We start from the raw sequence: 12,446 nt of genomic DNA on the forward strand, positions 1-12,446 counted from the left end.
ATGGCAAGAGCTTCTAGAAAACAGTATATAGGAGTTAAAGGAATGGTGAACCCTAGTACCAAAATCATGCTCACTGTGGAAAATCTGAAAGCCCATTTTCAACACCAATGTAGATTCCTCTTGCTCCATCTAGCTTGTAAGGAATCTTGAGTGTCTCTTTCATGGTAGCCTTCTAGTTTTTGATTTGTTGTACTATTGTTAGTTCTACTTGTTCTTTATTATTTTATATGTATCTTATTTTCAGATGCTCTGTAGTTTCATGTGAGTTATAGGCATAATATAATTGTCTCAAAAATATTTGATTGTTTTATTTTAAAAGATAATGATAGACAATTTTTTGATCTTTCTTTTTCTTGTCTTCAATTGTCAACTTGTGAATTACCAGGGTCTTTCATAAACCTGGCTAACAATTGCCTATAGACCATCCTTCCTTCTGATTTTATATATATATATATATATTAAGGCCGTCTAGAACAATGAAGCCATGGCCTTCTTGACCATACAGAGTGTATGGTGGCTGTCTTATTGCCATGGTGATGTCTTTGTAATTATGGTCGCCTTTGCCCTCATTTTCATCATTGCCTTCATCACTAGCCCACTCTTCTTCCTCCTTTTTTTCTCTTTATTCATCCTATATTCACTCCTTCCTCCTATTCCATCTTCTTTATTTGTCTTTCTTGTTTTACTTTTTATTTATTTGTGCTAAGAATAGAATCCAGATGCTGACAAGTGCTGGGTTATGAGTATGGAAATAAGGGAATAGAGTGCATGCCTTTGGTTGAACACAGTACAGGTAAGGACAACTGGGTTCTGGTCTCTTTTGCTTTGGAACACATTAGAGCCCATTTGATAACACTACTGTCCTTTTCTCTGCCTGTCTTTCTGAAAAAGTTGACCCTGGACAAATCTATGTTGGAGGATTACACAAGAACAATATAGCTAAATAATAAAAACCCAGAGACCGTTATTTGGGTTCAAGTTGAAGATCAGAGATTTAAAGTGGCTAGCCATTTGCAGAGTAGTTCTCACCTCTACCAATGTTTGTACATAATGGCTCCTCAGATTTCTCTTGACTTCACTGCTCCTCAGATTCATGCAGACTTCAGGCTGGAGAGTAATTGTCAGATGAAGCCAGCATGAGACACTGATACCTCTCTATTGCTGGGATTAAAGACAAGCATTCTGTTTCTCTTTTAGACTGATTCACTCACACTAACATTGCTTTGTTTTGCTGTGTTGTTATCCCAGGTTGCATAAGCAATCCTTTCAAGTCTCTGAATTACATAGTATCACTAATGTTTTCAATGTATTCACAACTGATATTTTCCTGTAATGTCAAAGATGATATTACTTTTATTTCTTTCTGTTAAACTAAAGTTTGTTTAAGTTGGTGTCAATATGTTAATAGGATTTGTACATAACAAAAGATAATGCGCTTAAAAGCCCCATTTCAGCAATAGTTATTGCAAACCTTATCCCTTTTTTGATTAACTAAAATTATTATGTTATACAATTTGATTTCAATTATGTTAAAGTGATATTTGAAAGCAATGATAATAATAACAACAGTAATATATGTGTCTATACAAAAAGTAATTCTAGAGTGAAATAAATACCTTCAGATCAAGACAGTCAAGAGATTGTCATGATAATTTGATCACCTAAGTTGACATTGAGAACAAAGTTATCCTAACTTGCAACAAGTCTGCACTAGTCACTTTCCATCTCTGGAAAGCCCAGTATGTTTGAAATAGATGTCTTGTTCTTCAGAGTACATTTCAGAACAGATGTCTATAATTCAAATTGCCTTTCCACCAGAACATATTGTCTTGCTGTTCTAAACTTAAGCATGCAATCCTTATTTTTCGTAAAAATGACCTTCTCTAAGAGAGAACGCCATCAGCATTTTATTCATATGCTTCGATTTAATACCAATAACAATTACCTCAATATTTATCAAGGGCATAATTAAGAAATTCATTATCAAACTTTCTATTCCAGGTGTCCCTGATTTGTCACCAGTTCTTCTTTCTGTGTGCACATTATAAGATATAGTTCCTGTGATTTCCACAGGGACTACAATTATTGTTAATATTCACATTTCTGCACTATTTTTAATTATTAAATATTTTTCCATAGCATGCAGGATATAAGAATAACCCAACCTTTGGAATATTATGTTCAGGAACTGTACATGAGATAAAATTAAGAAGCAAGGGTTCTTTCTTCTTGTTGACTTTGGAACAAATTCTGGTGGTGATATGAAAATGAAATTTTTCTCTTTTATTTATTGGAATATTCTAAAACACAAATCAAAAGCTAAAATGCTTGTTCCAGTAGTGGCTAAACATGTTATATATGTCATATATACATATTATATAGGTAATATGGTCTAATAAATATAAACTAATAAATATGCATTGTCTATAATCACATATTTATATGTAACCCTCAAACGTGAGAGACTAAATCAGAATCATTTACTTATGTTTCATTTATTTGTGAAACTGATTTGATAGGTTTTATTCCTCAACTTCTGAATTCTGCCTTTACCATTCAGTTACGGTTTTATTCTTTGTATAGTTAATGTGATGCACAAGTGATATCTGACTTTACTTTTAGTGTACCAGCTGGTAAATGATGTTATGAATGGCCATTTTGTTTTCACTTTGAATAATCAATATCCCTATCAAGTATGCAGAGTTTGTATAGAAGTTTTTCATATAATAGATACAATTTATTTTCTGACACAGACTTTGAGAACTGTAATGATAATGGTATGTTGGCCTTATGAATAACAACAGACACCTAAAATTATTACTACTTTTTGTTACTTTAATGTTCTCTGGATCAAATGAAACTACTAGGGAATGAAACCCCAAATGAGTTTAAAATTATCTCTACCTTTGGCAGGTGGCCAATGACAGTGTAGACAATGTTTTGTAGTTTTCTATTTATTTCTAAAATTCACAATTGCAATCCATCGCTCAGTTAAATCTGCCTCTTAAAATGAGAAGTCCTAGTGGATGATTATGCCTGATTCCACATTGGCTTTACTTAGTCTTCCTTTTCCAATACCATATCCTGAATAATAATTGTTTCAATATTTGCAATTATGGTATTATTTCATATGAAGATACTTCTCTTCATCCTTTCTTTGTGGTTCCCATAAAACCCACATTACCACCTGATAAAAATGCCTATGTGTAAAACACCAATTAATGAAAAGCGAGGCCATGAATTTAAAAGAAAGGAAAGAGGGTTGTAGGGGAAAGTACTAAGGCAGAGAGAGACGATCAGAATGCTGTAATTATATTGTAATCTCAAAAAGTATGCATGCTGTTTCCCAAACAGCTCATTTGTCTCACTCAATTCTCTTGATCTCTTTACAGTATACTGTCTCCAGTCTGTACTTCTCTTTTCCCCCACATGCTTCCTTCTTCTTGTGTCAGTTGTACCAAAACAAAACAAAAAACCAAAAAACAAAAAACTATTAGTTCTAAAATACTACGCATGTTTTGTATTTTTTCAAGCCTTGTGACTAATGTTTGTACACAAACAGCTCCCTGGTAGAGAAAAGTTGCACTTGGGGCATTTTCTAACATAACACTCTTATTTTCTGCTGTTAATTCTCTGTCTTTTTTTTTTTTTTTTTGAATTATAAAATTACTTTCATTTTCTGCATATTTAGAACATGAATTCAGTACATGATTCTTGCTTCTGTCATCTTACCAAATTTTCATTTTCCTCTGTTGGCTTTTGTGGACTATTCCTTTACACTGTATAAATATATGTTGTTGTGATTGATTTAATAAAGTGGCCAGTGAATAGCCAGACAGGGTAAGGTTAGGTAGGAGAGCCACACTGAGAATGATGGGAAAAAGAGTAGAATCTGAGAAGTCACAAGGACAATCAGAGAGATGTAAGATTGTTATGCCATTGTGAGGAAAGGTACCAAGCCACAAGGAAAGCATAGATAAGAAATATAGGGTTAGTTTAAATGGAAAAGGTAGCTAGTAACAAGTCTGAGCTCTTGATCAAGCATTTATAATTAATAATACTCTCTTTATGATTGTTATTTGAGAGCAGGCTTGCAGGACAAGAAAATTCCACCTAGACTTATTCATATTATTTTTCTTTTTATGTACCTTTTCCAACAACATTAAGAGCAACAGAAAGCCATTACCAATGTAGAAGTGTGTGTGTATGTGTGTGTGTATGTTATTCATGTTTGTGTACTATTAAATATGATGTCCTTTCATTAAATAATTATCAATAATTTTTCTAAACTATTTCTATATAATTGAAATAGAAGTGCTATTATATCCATACTGTACATTTTCCTTGGAATAACCTCTAATAAGACACAGTATATTCTAAGCCAAAAGTTTGGCCAATATTTTGCTGTGCTTTATACCAGATCTCAGCACTTTTCCTGTACATGTCATGATGACTCATAAGGTCATGTCCAACTATTGTCTAAAATTTTCTTTTTTATCTTGTTTATCATGGTCTAATCTATTTATCAATTTGTGTGTGTGTGTGTGTGTGTGTGTGTGTGTTTGCTAAGTAAGTGTGTGTCCTGTGGCTAGTGTGAAAGGAGGGGATGAGTTTTATTTCATGTATGCTAAATCAGAATACATGCATTCTTTAACAATAAGTTACCTCTTTAGACCACTGTTTCAAAATATTGTCTTTAACTATCCATATCTTAACCAGGTATGGTTGTGCATGCTTTTTATCCCAGCACTAAAGTATTCCCAGGTTTGAAGAGGCAGAGACAGGTTATCACTATGAATTTGAAGCCAGCCTTGTCTGCAAAGGGAGTTCCAGGTAACATACACAGAGGAGCCCTATATCAAAAAAACTACAAAAATTCCATATTATATTACTTCTATTTTTAAGATTATAATATGATTACATCATATCTTAATTCCCTCCCTCCTATACCCTTCCATATGTTCCTCCTTGCTCTCTTTTCAATCCATGGTCTCCTTTAAAATTAATTATTTTTACATCCATATATGTATATATATATTTTTTTTTTCTAAATATAACCTCTTCAGTTTGTATTGTTACACACATACATACATACATACATACATACATACATATATATTCAGAGTTGAATATGCCTGTCCCTGCTACTTCACCCACCCTCAACATACCCATTACACATAGTTCTTTTTTGTAGAATTAGGCACATTGATTTTTTTCTGTGTCCACTTTAGCATATATAATATATTTTAATGGTTTTCTTGTATTTGAATGGTATATGAAAATTAAAAATAATTTTTAAAAAGTGAATAAAAAATTAGATATATCAACATCAGAGATAAATGAAAATAAACAAAACACATTTTCAGTTTGCTTTCTGTTCTGGTAGAGGAACTACATTTTGCAAATTAATTAAGAAAACATTAAGTGTGGTGAAAATAATGACTTATCTATAATGCACTGAAATATAGAATTAATACTGTGGTTGTATTGGGTAGTTTCATGTCAATTTGACAAAAGCTACAGTAATCAGAGTGGTGTGGGTCTCCATTAAGAAAATACCTTCATCTAGGTTGGTGGATCATTGTGAGTCCATGGCAAGCAGCAAGGTCTACAAAACTACAAGTGGATTCTAGAACATTCAAAGCTGTTACACGAAGAAAGCCAGCATGAAAGAGCCAACTAACTAACCCACCAACCAAACAACCAAACAAACAAACAAATAACATTCATAAGACCTGTCTGTGGACTGGCCTGAAGAGCATTTTCTTAATTAGTGTTCAGTAGAGAAGAACACAGAACATGGTAGGTAGGATCTGATGGGAGATGTCATTCTGTAAATATGTTTCTTGTACTGGTTAATGAATAAAGCACTGTTGGTCAATAGGAAAGCAACATAGGCAGGACTAGTAGACAAGGAAGATTCAAGGAAGTAGTAGGGAGGAGTCAACATGGAGAGATTAGAGAGAGCAGAACCATCAGCTCCCTATCTCTAGTAAGGTAAGACCACATGGAAATACTTAGATTCATTGAAATGGGTTAATAATTAAGACACAGCTTGCCAATAATAAACTAGTAACTGACAACAGCATTATATCTAATACAGAGTCTCTGTGTGTTAATTGGGGCTGGCGTGGTGGTGAGACTGGTGGCAGAAAAACTACTCATAACATATGGCACCACAAAGTGGCTATTAAGAACTTCCACTTAAAACTAAGAAAAGGATCTTAGAAACAAAAGAACAGAGACAAGCAAGGCTTCTTGATAAAAGCATTTTTTCTGGGTTAGACTCTGTTTTGCGTGAGACAAGTAAAGATTTGTGGGGATACTTTAAGGGAGGTTTCCTGACTCAGCATAAGCGGACCACAAGGCTTTTAAAGAACTCTGCTAACAATTTATTGGTGTGTATGAGAGCTGGCAATGGCAGTGACCACATCTACAATCAGGCAACATGCTGGATGGCAGTGCAGAACAAGGCAGTTAGCAGAGCTCTCAGTGCTGGTGGTAAAATAGCCGCCACCATCTTGAATCGACCGCAGCTAAAACTGGATTTCATTTTAGCAATGTTGTTGTCTACCAGATAAAAGACTCATGGCCAGAAATAGGTAAAGATTTACAGTAAAGACAGATTCACATTAAAAAAAAAAAGCTAAAGGTTTACAGTGTGTTTTAAAATATATGTAGGCTTGGGAGAAAAAAAGAATAAAATGGTTTTAAAAAGACAGAGACTAGCTGGGTGTGGTGCACAAACATTTAATCCCAGCACTAAGTGACAGATGAAAGCAGATCTCTGTGATTTCAAAGTAAACATGTTATGCAGAGTGAACGCCAGGACAGGTAAGAGTTACACAGAGAAACCCTGTCTCAAAAAAATGAAAAAATAGAACTAACAGAAGCAGAGTAATAAGAAAGCCATGTAAAAAAGGAAAGAATTGAATACTGTATGGTATTATAATGTCTTTGTATAGTTTGACTGCTGGGGAAGAAACAACTTCTGTTAAAACAAATGCTGATGATCAATCCAATTTATATATTTTAAAAATGCTTTGACTCCAAAATTTAAGTTCAAAAACAGGTAACTTAAGAAAAGGATTTCTATTTTTTTTATTTCCACAGAAAATGAAAAGCTGTGGATTCCTTCCAGACTAACATGGTTTGCTCAAACCAGACCCCCTTAAAGAGAGTTCCTGGTGATCCAACATTCAAAACAGCTTGAACAAGGCAGCCTTGCGGACTAGAGCCAGAATTTCTGCATCTTCTTAGGATCCCCATGACAGTGCCCCCTACCAGCAGGAAGCAGTTTGGAAAGAACAACACCCAAATTCCCAAATATTGTTTATAAATGTTTGTTTTCATTTAAATGGGGTTGGTTATAAATGTTTTATTACCACAACCAATCTCTTTTTAAAGTTAAAAAGGGGATTATGGTATAGATATGAATGCTTTGTTTTGGAATGGATTTTCATTTATTGATACAAATTTAATGTCAATTTTGTTATATGTATATTTCTCCTATTGTTTAGGTATTGTGTTTATACAGCTCATTTAGAAATGTAATGTATAATTTAAAAAAGATTATAAATAGTTACCTATAATGGTCAAAACTAATAGTTAAGTTCATTAGGATTTCTAGATATATAGAAATGTATTTGAGATGAATAGGAAAACTTCAAACCTTTCAAAGACCTACAGAATATGGCATTTAAAATGGCTTAGGGTTTTTCTTGACAGTGAGGCACATCTGCTCTTGGTAACACCACCAGTCTCAGAAAGTAAGATGGACCTTGAAGAAACATGTTGTGGAATTTGCTTTCAATATGGCAAGACTAGGCATTTAGACAAGATACTGCTCTTGTCTGGACTGCTTGACTTTATGCTGTATAAACAGGACATGCAGGACCCACAGAAAAGTAACTGTGATACAAAATGGACATAGCTACAGAGTTCCTGCATCATGAAAGAGTCTGCCAGACAGTGTGCAGGACACAGTGAAAAGTGACTGACAAACTGCCAATATAGGCAGAGAGATTAAAGTTTCCTGCTTTTCTGAAAAGTCTGCCAGACACACTCTGGCCTATGGGCTGAAGATGGAAGATTACAGAAGAACTTTGGGTGATTTACCAGGGAATGAGTTGTCTCTGTCATTTCTAGAGTTTATATATTATCCTTCTGTGGTCTTTGAGGGAGTTGAAGACAAATAGTTATGGTTATAGCTTTCCTTATTTAGGATTAAAGATAAATTACATAGATTTTAGACACACAAAGTTAGGATAGGTGATGAACTATTTTCTTAAAACTTACTAAATATTAATGGAGTAAATACTGTTAACTATGATTCTTATTTGATAACTGTTGTGTGATATATTTTGCTATGTTAAGGTTAAAACCCCTCTTTTTATTTAGACAGAAAAGAGGAGATGATGGAAGATGTCATTCTGTAGGTATGTTTCTTGTATTGGTTAGTGAATAAAGCACTTCCAGGCAATAGGAAAGCATGATAGGAGGGACTAGGAGACAAGGAGGATTAGAGGAAATAGTAGGGAGTAGTCAGCATATAGAGAATGGAGACAAGAGAGGTCCAGTCCCTCTTTCCGGAAAGATGAGACCACGTGAAAATACTTAGATTAATGCATATGGGTTAATATTTAAGGCAGATGTAGCCAATAAGAAACAAGTAACTGGCCAACAGCATTAATGTCAAATACATTATCTCCATGTGATATTTGGGGCTGGTGCCATGGTGGGTCCAGGCTGGTGGAAAACCTACTCAAAGAGCCAACCAACTAACCCACCAACCAACCAACCAAACAAACAAACAAAAAACCTTCATAAGACCTGTCTGTAGACTGGCCTGAAGAGCATTTTCTTAATTATTGTTCAGTAGAGAAGTGCACAGGCCATGGTAGGTGGGATCATCTTGGGTGGTCCTGGGTTGCATAAGAAAGCCATGATGAGCAAGGCAAGAAGTAATACCTCTCCAACCTGGAAAGGAGTCCCACTACCACCCACTGGAGTAGAAGAGTCATTGGAGTATTGGACCTTCTTACACCCATCAGAAGAGAACCTTGGTCCCATATGTACCAGAAGAGGGAGAGGCCCCACCAGCATGCACTGAAAGAAGAGATTGGAATATGACATTATTAGAATACAGACAACATCATAAAGATCAATATGACACCTCCAGAGTCTAGGACTCCACAATAGAAAGACCAAAAGGTCAGAACACATATGAAGCAGAAAAGAACAACCTTAACATCAGTTTTATGATGATGATAATGCTACTAAAAGAGGTAATGGGCAAAATCCCTTAAAAATGGAAGAAAAACATTCAAAAATGGAGAAAAAGACAACCCGAAAATTACAAGAAACATTTGAAATAGTGTAAGGTTTGAAAGCTGAAATAGAGGCAATTAAAAAAAAAAACACACACGCACATTCTGAGGGAATGATGCTGGAAATAGAAAAGTTTGGCAAACAATCAGGAACTACAGATACAAGCATAACCAACCAACCAAATGGGAGAAGGAATCTCAGGCACTGAAAATAAACTATGAGAAATAGATTCATTTACCAAATTCCAACAATATCCTGACACAAAGTATCGTGGAAACATGGATCACCAGGATACTGTGAAAAGGCCAAACCTAGGAATAATAGGTATAGAAGAAGTTGAAGAAACACAACTCATAGATACAGGAAACACATTCAACAAAATCATAGATAAAAACTTTCCCAACCTGAAGAAGGGCATGCCAATGAAAGTACAAGAACACCAAATAGAGTAGACCACAAAAAAAAAAATTCCCTTGCAACATAATAACCAAAACACCAAACATACAGAATAAAGAAAGAACATTAAGAGCAGCAACGGAAAAAGTTCAAGTAACATATAAAGGCAAACCTATGAGAATTACACCTGATTTTTCATGGAAACTCTGAAGGGCAGAAGGTCCTGGATAGATATTCTGCATACACTAAGAGATCACAGATGCCAGCCCAGACTACTATATTCAGCAAAACTCTTAATCACTGTTGATGGAGAAACCAAAATATTCCATGATGAAACTATATTTAAATAATATACATCAACAAATCCAGCCCTACAAAAAGTTCTGAAAGGAAAAGCCAATCCAAGGAAATATCTACACCAAAAACATAGGCATTAGATGACCACTTTACCAACAGCCAAAAGAAAAATGCGGTGGGTGGGGTGTATCCACACACAAAACCACCACTAACAACAACAAATCTAAAACAAACAAGGATTAACAATCAATGGTCATAACTATTCCTCAATATTAATGGTCTTAACTTGCCTATAAAAAGACACAGGCTAAAAGAATGGATATGAAGACAGAATCCATTCTTCTGCTGCATACAAGAAACACACTTCAACTTCAAAGACAGATTTCACCTCAAATTAAGGGTTTGAAAAAGACTTTCCAATCAAATGGAACCAAGAAACAAGTGGGCATAGCAATACTTATATATAGATATTAAACTAAAATCAGTCAAAAGAGATGAACATGGTCATTTCTTATTCATCACAAGAGAAATCTACCAAGATGAAGCCTGAATTTTGAACATCTATGCTCCAAATACAAAGGCAACCACATTCATAAAAGAAACATTACTAAAACTCAAGATTTCACACAAAACCTCACACACATAGAGTGGGAGATTTTAACATTAGACAGGTCCAACAAACAGAAGCATAACAAAGAAACAAAAGAACAAACAGAAGTTATAACACAATTGGGTTTTAACAGTTATAGAACATTCCATGGAAACACAAAATAATATACCTTTTTCTCAGCACCACATGGAACCTTCTCTAAAAATCGACTACATACTCGGCAATATGTTAACCTCAACAGGTACAAAAAAGTTGGAATAAAGGTGTGCTCCACCAATGCCTGGCTCAAATTTTTCTACTTTATGGAAAAGATATAGGAACACCCTCCATCTTTTATTTTATAAAGTAACCATTGAACTGGTTAAAGGAAATTAACTAAATAATTAATTAAGTCCTTTAATAATAAAGGTTAAAGGATATACAAAATGAGTTATGCATTGCTGTTAAAAATTGCTATCAAAATATGTTGTCATGTATGATTTCATTGTTTAAAAATAAATTGTACCGTTTCCCAGTCTCTGAGGAGAGAGAAGATAGTAGAAGTCAGAGGGGCCAGAAGACACCAGGGCAATATGGTTCACTGAAACACTAAGCAGACTTCCTGTGTTCTCTCAGAGTCTGAAGCATCAAGCATGTGGCTCACATTAATCTGTACTAGGTCCTATGTGTGTATATTATGACTGTTAGTTCAGTGCTTTTGTGGGACTCCTAACAGTAGGGACAGCTGGGTTTATGACTCTCTGATGCTCTTGAGATTTTTCCTTTCCTATGGGGTTGACTTGTCCAACCTCTGTATGAGGAATTTTGTCCTTACTATTGTATCTTATTATGACATGCATGGTTGTTATCTTTTACAGACCTGCCTTGTTCTAAAGGGAAATGAAGAAGAATGGATCTGGGAGAGAGATGATGTGAGTTTGAATGTTACCTTTAATTTCATCACCCCAGAAGCAGAGACAGGAAAATCTCTGAGTTTGAGGCCAGCCTGGTCTACAGTGTGTGTTCCAGAACAACCAGAGTACACATAAAAACCCTTCCTCAAAAAAAAAATGAGATAGCATTTTACATGATTGAGTATTGTATATAAATTTTTCATAGTCAAAGAAAAATGCAAAGTTATGAATAGATTTCCCATTTTGTCCTATGAATCTCTCTGTGGGGATTTGGTGTATACCCATAAAATAGTATATAATGCATCTCCACTGAATTTCTAAATAGATTTAAATCAATTTCCATTTTATTAAAAATAGTAAATGGTGTTAGTTCCCTTTTCAGTATCAATGTAGTCTTTTCCTCAAGCCAAAAAAAAAAAAATTCTATTCAAAATAGTTCATAAAGCTTCTTGTCTTTGTAATCGACTTAAAACTAGAGGAAATGACTTGCCTCCATCAGCAGGATACCATTTTATTAAATTCAATCAAATGTTCTATTTACACACTTCAATCCTCAATGAAATCCAATTTTATTATTTCAAACCTATAATCTTCAGCAGAATTGAATAAGTGTATTTCACCAAAGCTGAAGTGCTCTGTTATATTAATCAGCTAGATAAAATTTCTAAAGTAGGAGAGGGGGGGGCAATAAGGCATGTCTGGTGGTGGGCTGTGCTGGTTTTTTTATTTCTCTCTTCTAAACTCATTAATTTTATATGTCATGTCAAAATTCTGATTAGAAAATATTGTGTGCTGAAATGGATATGTTTGCATTTTAATATAGTTTTCATATGCCATGTGGAAGGTTTTTTATTGAGCACAGTAAGGGAATACTATTATTTCACTATATTGAGAATAAATAGTGTTACTTCTCTGGCTGT

This window comes from Phodopus roborovskii, unplaced genomic scaffold (assembly GCF_943737965.1).
Source record: "Phodopus roborovskii unplaced genomic scaffold, PHOROB, whole genome shotgun sequence".
NCBI classification, from domain to species: domain Eukaryota; kingdom Metazoa; phylum Chordata; class Mammalia; order Rodentia; family Cricetidae; genus Phodopus; species Phodopus roborovskii.